This window comes from Artemia sp. Qi Xiang Cuo, chromosome 13 (genome assembly GCF_049724085.1).
Source record: "Artemia sp. Qi Xiang Cuo chromosome 13, ASM4972408v1, whole genome shotgun sequence".
Classification (NCBI taxonomy): Eukaryota; Metazoa; Arthropoda; class Branchiopoda; order Anostraca; family Artemiidae; genus Artemia; species Artemia sp. Qi Xiang Cuo.
Window position 1 is genome coordinate 37723583 of NC_142806.1, and position 7861 is coordinate 37731443.

The following is a 7861-nucleotide window of genomic DNA, read 5'->3' on the forward strand; positions in this document are numbered from 1 at the left end:
GTCTTTGTTCATAGCGTAAAAAAGGAACAGAAAAAGAAAAGAGGAAAAACCTTCAGTTTTTTTTTCTTTTGAGAAAATGAAAAAAAAGGACAGCATTACTCGTCTAAATTGAGTTTTTCATCCAGTTTTTCCATAAAATGGATTATCTGGATTATTACAGTGCATTCATGTGCTTGAAACTTTTCTTTTCTCCGAAAATGCTGAAGAGATTGCCACGAACATAGATCGTCGCTTTTGATGGCCCTATGATAAACACAACTAATAGTGGTTCAGACACTAACTCTTTCAAATAATTTATTTGGCAAAAACTTGTGGAAAAACAATAAGACAGACATATCATCTAATCTGTTTATCACAACCTGAATAGAATAAGTTTCACGAGAACTCTCGCCACTCCCAGTAGATTTTTCTTTAAGATGTCTCCAGGGACAAGGGCATAGGAACAGTCAACTAGCATTTTAAGTATCAATATGAAAGCACCTTTTAATAAAAAACGAGCATTTAGAGTATCAGCGTGAAAGTACATTTACAATGAAAAATTAGTGGGAATGAAATAACTAAAATGAGGAAATGCGTCCAAATTCAATTTATGTAATGATGTAACATAAATTTAAGTTAAAAAAAAAGTGAAACTAGATTGTGATTTTGCTAATGATTACATAGGATTTAAGATAATGAAAGTTTTGGTATCAATTTTGTTTTTAGTATGATGGTTATGTATAGCTATTGGTTTGTTCATTGCCAAGAGTTCAAAGAAAAAATATGAACGGAAATGTTAGAGCGCATTTCTGCGTCACTAGCCCAGTCACTGAAGAGGTCACTAGATATTCTTGTGGGACACCAGTGGACTTAGTGGATGTTTTTGCGTTGCTGAGTCGTTGTGTGATGTCACCAGCGAGCTTTTCAGTCACTGGACTTTAAGAGCTCCAGTCAGAGAAATCGAGGAAAAGACACGTAAAGATAAGCAGTCATTGGCCCTGTGACTGGTTAACATAGTTACAGCTACTAACATGGTGGTGCAAAAATACACTCTTAGCTTTTCTTGCTCTTTTCTTCTTTGAGTTGTAGTCAACACTCAACTAATAAAACATAAAAATTGAATTCCGACTCACTCAAGAATTGCAAACCGCTTGACTGACTTATCGTCTATGAGCCTACAAATTATTGCAACAACACAAAATAGTTGAACTAAACAACTGAAGGCTTCTCCACCACATTGCAGTTAAATGTCTGTCTCTGTCCCCTTCATTGCCAAGTATTTCGTACCGAAGATCACTGGGTGATCTTCGCTTATCAGTGATAAGAATAAGAATAAAAAAAATTCTCAGGCACAGATAGAGACAAACACGTTTACGTTTTTCACCGCACAGAAAGATTCTTGCATCCAATGATAGAAAAAGGATATCGTTGCATATCTACATTAACAGTTTTCCTTCCGGTTTTTTGTCTGAAAAAATTCTTTTTTTGTAAAATAGTGCTACTTGCAAAAGAAGTACCAATTTTGCTAAAAAGTGTCCTAATAGTGTCAGGTGTCCCGAAAAGTGCCATTTAAAAAAAACTGTCAAAAGTGACACTAAAAAGTCACTGGTGGCAACCCTGCTAATCAGGGCATACCAAAGTAAGGTCGCGTTAGCGTGTTGATCACGCTTAGTTGAACACTGGATCGCTTGGCTCCAGAGGTGTTATTTATGTCTGTGCAAGTAAGTTTATCAAAAATATTTCCTGATAACTAGATAGGGGTAGATTGTAAGGTTAAGCAGTTTCTGGTTAGTCTGGATTTTAGAACAGAAGTCAGGAAAAAACAGGTCAGAAATCAGGACATTTGTGGTTTGACTCTTCATTCAGTGCTCTTTCTAAACATCATTGTTACTGTAATTGCTGCAGCCTCACTCTCCGTTCTCTTTCTTTCTCTAATGTATTCAGGCTCTGCCACTGGCAATACACATTCATTTTCTAATTTTTGTGCTGTTGTTGTTTTTCCTTCAGGCTGGCTTTCTAAGCAATTTCTCTGGGAAACATCTAGCAAATCTTTATCCACTTTTCGAAGCACCCATGCTTCAGAGCCATATTTGACCACTATCATTACTGTAGCTTATAATATTCTTCTTCTTCTTCTATTTAACAGCAGGCGGGCTTTTCAGTAATACTATTTAGCCCTTTTCCTTTTGCTTCGCTCTGAGGGCTACAGGAATACTGGCTTGATTGCTTCATATTTATTAGATATCTTCAGATATCATTCAGTAGATCTTTCTACTCTAGGAATTCAATTATAAGATGGTAGATGTCGATTTCTATGCTCTGTGTGCAGATGTAGTTGGATAGGCTCTTGGCTGATAGTAAGATTTAGTGGTGTTTGAAGCATTTTAGCAGTTTACAAAGCAATGTTTGTTGAGCCGACATTAGCTTATTAAATTCAAATGGGCAAGGGTTAATTGTTTCCTTGTTCACATTTAAATGCTATCAAAGAGGACAGAGGAGAAAATAACCCCTTGAATTAGGAAATATATGCAAAACTCGTAAAAAATTTAGTCCAGTCTTTCCTGAACAAATTCTATGGTATTTTTTAGAAAAATAATTATTGGGAAAGGGGGAAAGGATAGGATTATTCTTATTAAAATTTAGTAGTTGTACCGAAATCAGTAGTTGTACCGAAAGATTCGTGCTCAAATCCTCTTCAAGGCCATACTGTGGTGTTTCTTTTGATCCTGAAACTTTCCCCATAGTAGAGTGCAGATGGTTTGTTATCATTGTATTATCCATTCTTGTTTTAGTTTTGTTTTAGTTTTAAGCTTTTTCCAATAGGCAATGATCAGATGTCCTCCAAAAAAAAATCCCCCCAGATCCCACCCCAAATACCAGTGAAACTGATACCCATATTGGCTGGTCAAGCTCACTATCACAAAGTTCACATGATAGCTCCAATACTGAGAATAGGACAATGATCAGTGTAGGGGCTAATGTCACTATAAATGATGATAATGGGTTTCAAGAGGTCCTTTCTAGAAGCTCTAAAAAAAAAAAAAAAATCTCCCCAATCAAAAGCATTTCCCCTCTCCCTGCCCAAGATCCTCCCTCCCAAAACTTAGGAATTTACTTTGAAGATTTTCTTATTACCCCCTTTGAAATAAAAAAAATTACTGCAATAAGGGTTGCAATTTTAAACTGATAAAATCATTGTTCTCTATTAATATTCAATGTGATGGATCCCTGCTAATAGCTGTCCAAGATAAAAAATCAGCAGACACAATAATTAATCTAAAATCCCTTCTGAATACCCCAATTAATACATCTAAATGGAACCCAAAAGAATCCCCAACAAAAATAGTAGTTTATAATGTTCCCCCAGATATACCCATTCAGGAGTTAAAAGAAGGGCTCTCAGATAGGGCTGGAAACACAATCCCAGTTGAAGATGTTACCCAACTTGGTAAACCTAACTCTAATTGCCTAAAAACAAGTAGATCCTTCTTATTTACACTGAAGGAAAAAATTAATATCCCAGAAAAGTTATTCCTATTTGGGCAAATCAAACCACACAAGGAATACAAACCAAAGCCTATCCAGTGTCAGAAGTGTCTCAAACTGGGTCACACAACAAACAAATGCAATGAAATTCTCCTAGAGTGTAGCAATTGTAAAGTATTCCATCGTAAAGAGATGACAACTTGCAACAACAATCAGCCTAAATGTATCAATTGGAAAGGCCCACATGAATCTACCAATAAATCCATATGCCCTGTACATAAGAAAAGAGAACTAACACTCCAAATAGCAACAGAGAAGGCCATTCCATGCCCCTTTGCAGCAATGGAAGCAAATTCTGCCCAACAATACCAAATAAAGCCCGTAATGAAGCCAACCGAAACCCCCAAGTGAAACGCCCCCACTGCATCAAGGACCCCGTATAAAACACCATCCTCTAAGCCCCCTAGCTCACACCCCTATCAAAAGGAATCGCCAAGTCAACAAGCCTCCTTGCCCGGTGAGATGAGGTCAGCCTGGCCCCCCCTCCCTCCCAAGAAGAAACAAACCAGAAACACTACCAGGAATTAATCCCTTAACTGACAAACAGGATGCACAACCAAACATGCAATCCCCAAATATATACTTATTCATTCTAAACTGTAATGCAGTTCAGGCCATGAACATACATCAACTACAGAAAACAAAAATCATTGCAGAATTGGCAAAAATCTGCATACCTGATGATATGGTCATTCAAGCAAAAAAAGATCTTGCTTTACTTTTAACAAAGTTGAACATTGATACACAGTCATATGAAAAATAAATCAACAAAACAACACATATCAATACTCCAGTGGAACGTAAGATCACTCACAGAAAATAAGCTAAATGAACCAATATCTTTTATGAATAATAATTCCATTAATATTGCTTGCCTCCAGGAAACTCATTTAACCCAAAATCAACAAATTAAGTCTCTGGGATATACTATTCTGAGAAAGGATAGATCGTCAGAGAGAAAAGGAGGTGGAGTAGCTTTAATAGTTAAAAATAATATAAAATTCTGTGGCATCAACTTTCCAGATTTTGCAAAGGATGTTGATGCAATTGGTATCAGTGTTTGGCTGAATAATACAAAATCCTACATAATAAGCTTTTATAACCCTAATGGCCAAACGACAGATGCCATGGATTTCTTTAATTATATAAACAATTCTAATATGTTAAAAAATATCATTATTTGCGGAGACTTCAATGCCCACAGCCTTTTGGGGGGGAATAAACCAGCAAATAAAGCTGGTATATTGATTGCCAATATGACTTCAAATAATATTGAATTAGCTGTTACTACCCGTCCAAACCTGAATACATATTTCAACCCCAAAAGTGGCAGATTCTCTACAATTGACCTACAAGTTGTGTCATTCAACATTTTGAATAAAACGTGTATAAATAAAATTGATAGTCTATGTACTGTCCACTTTGCTATAGTTTGCTCCCTAAATTAACCTGCTGAAACCCGATCACACACCTCAAAATATATCAACACTAAAGCAAATTGGTCTATGTTCCAAAATAAGCTAAATGATGAAATTACGAGTTTCACCCAAAATTCATGCATTTCAAACACAACAGTTGACACACATGCTGAAGTCTTGGCATCTTTACTAATAAATACAGCTAATCATGCTATCCCCAGGACAACACCCAAAAAAACCTTCCCTAAACACATTCCCAAAGCATGGTGGACAAATGAGTGCCAAAATAAACGGAGAACAAAAAGGCAGCTAGGAGAGCATTCATAAAATAACCATCACCTACCACATATTTAAAAAAATTACAAGCAGAATCTAATCTAAAAAGGACTATAATAGATGCTAAATATAAATACTGGAATAATTTTTCAAATAATCTCTCCAGAGAGACACATGAGCCAATTATACATAAAGTCATAAGCCACATCTGTGGGAAAAAGACTTCCCCCAACCCACTCCTGTATGAGCTTATACATAATAATACCCATTATGACAATGATAATGAAAAAGCTAAGCTATTTGCAACTCTATTTGTTAATAAGCTTACATCAAATAATCACAGCAAAATATCACCAATTCCTATGAACCCAAATTACCAACCACACCCAGCATCCGAGTATATAACTAGTCCATTTTCAATCCAGGAAATGAATAATGCAATATATCATATTAGGACCAAAACTGGCAGCAGCTATGACAATACACACCCTACATGGATAAACAATCTCACCCCTTCATACAAACAGGAACTGCTAAACTGTTATAATCACGCTTGTGCATCTTCTATATTCCCCAATATATGGAAATGTTCGTCCCTCCTACCAATCCTAAAGAAAAATAAACCCAAAGATAACCCCGAGTCCTATAGGCCCATAATGATTACTCCTGTGATGGGGAAAATAATGGAGAAAATGATCTATTGTACCGTGAGCAAAATGTGATATATTTAAAATACAAAAAATAAAGTTCCTTCTTTCTAAAGATAATTCCGACTTCCTCTAATTAAGTTTAAACCCAGTTTAAAAAAAAATAATTTGAAACTCAATAATTTCGCGTTAGCGAAATTATTTTTACAATTTGGCATTCCAAATAAAGTTTTAAGTGACAACGGAAGCAATTTTGTTTCAAAAGTAACAAAAGACTTAATGAGTTTTCTTAACATAGAGAAATTGGTGACATCTCCATATCATCCACAAGCTAATGGTAAAATACAAAATAGGCATAAAATATTTTTGAATGTATTAAGCATTTATACAAAAGACAACAGGAACGATTGGGATCAACTCTTACCTTATTTAACTAACGTGATCAATACTGCTTATTCAGAAACAACTAAAGACAACCCTTTTTATTTACTTTTTGGTCGCCCTTTTTAGAATCTCCTATGACGAGATTATTGAATCTCGGCAATATTACAATAACTCAGAGGATTATAAAAAAGAATTCATAAATAGGATGAGGAAAACTTATGATATAGTTAGGCAAGAGTTGGAAATATGTTAAATAAACCAAAAACTAAGAAAACAACCCAAAGTAAAAGGAAACATAGACTTCAAAATAGAAGATTGCATTTACCTAAGGAACGCGGAAGGACGGAAGGTAAAAAACTTCCCAATAAATATACTGGATAGTACAGAATAAACAAAAAGTACGGTAATAACTATAGTTTTGAAATGGAGAACCCTGATAGAGGAAGAGCTTATGAAGCACATGTTAGCCAAATAAAAAGAACAAAATTTCCAGAAATATGGGTATCGCGTCCCTCGTCTACCGATTCGTCAGATGCAGAAAATGAGCCCCCTAAATCTAGATTGGCAGAGCTAAAACCCTTTAATTTCAAGCAAGACAATTTCGAGAATGAGAGTGATGAGGAAAACTTTGAAGAATTTTTAGCTATGAGAAATCTAGTTATTCCTAAAGGAAAATCCCTAATACCAGAGAAAATGAAAACAGCAAAAGATCCAAAAAATTCATCATCGGAGAGCGCAGGAGAATTAGATTATACGATATCTCCGAAAAACCAATTTTTCCCTGATAGAATTTCGACCCCTTGTCCCCCAAAAAGATTTCCAGACAATATGGTTTCCCCTGCAACACCAATAGAGAGGTCCCTGTCATTACAGGAGGAATTGAACAGAGCTGTAGAAACTCCCGGTATTATTGTAGAGAAAACTCCCCCAAAGATTCAATTAAAACAAATCTGCGAGAAGCTATGGATTTAATAAATTTTCCAATCAAAAAGAATCAAACTACATTACCTAAAAATCAAACTCCCAAGAATGACCAGCAAGGACAATATCATGATATAACTGTGTCTAAGGTCAAGACTAAACTATGGACTTCATGGAGGGAAACACTAGTGCAAAGAATGCCCCATCCCCCTGAAGACATGGCATTTAAATAATGGAAAAACCCCGCAAAAACTTTTGTTTCCTCTCAAAATTCTCAAGAATCTTTTAAATCTTCCAAGTTAAAAACTCAAAGCGAGGACTTGGAGAATAAACCTTCTACTTCCAGAGAAGTAGAAATTTACGGGGGAAGGGGAGGCGATACCTCAAGAACGTAAGGTGCCAACTCTAAAAGTTCTAATGCGGAATCATCGAAAACTAGTTCTGAAAAGTCTGGCGGTGAACCAAACCATATGATAGTTAAAGAATTAGAGAAATCAAAACCAACTTCAGCAGCCGCACATGCGAAAGAAACAAAATTAAAAGGCAAGAATTTTTGAAAAAAAAAATTCAAAAAATTTGATCTCATTTTGCTAGCAAAAACTAAAAATAAAAAACCGCAAGAAACAGAAGAAAAAGTAACGACACAATCAGGTAGAACGGTTAAGAAACCGGAAAGATTAAAATAACCAT

At 35.6% G+C, this 7861-nt stretch overlaps 1 protein-coding gene across 1 annotated transcript in view; it reads left to right on the plus strand.

The window, feature by feature from the left end:
• The window catches only part of Tmtc3 (Transmembrane O-mannosyltransferase targeting cadherins 3), a 586368-nt gene that overhangs the window by 140219 nt on the left and 438288 nt on the right, over positions 1–7861 (plus strand). The gene's annotated exons all lie outside the window — the stretch shown is intronic.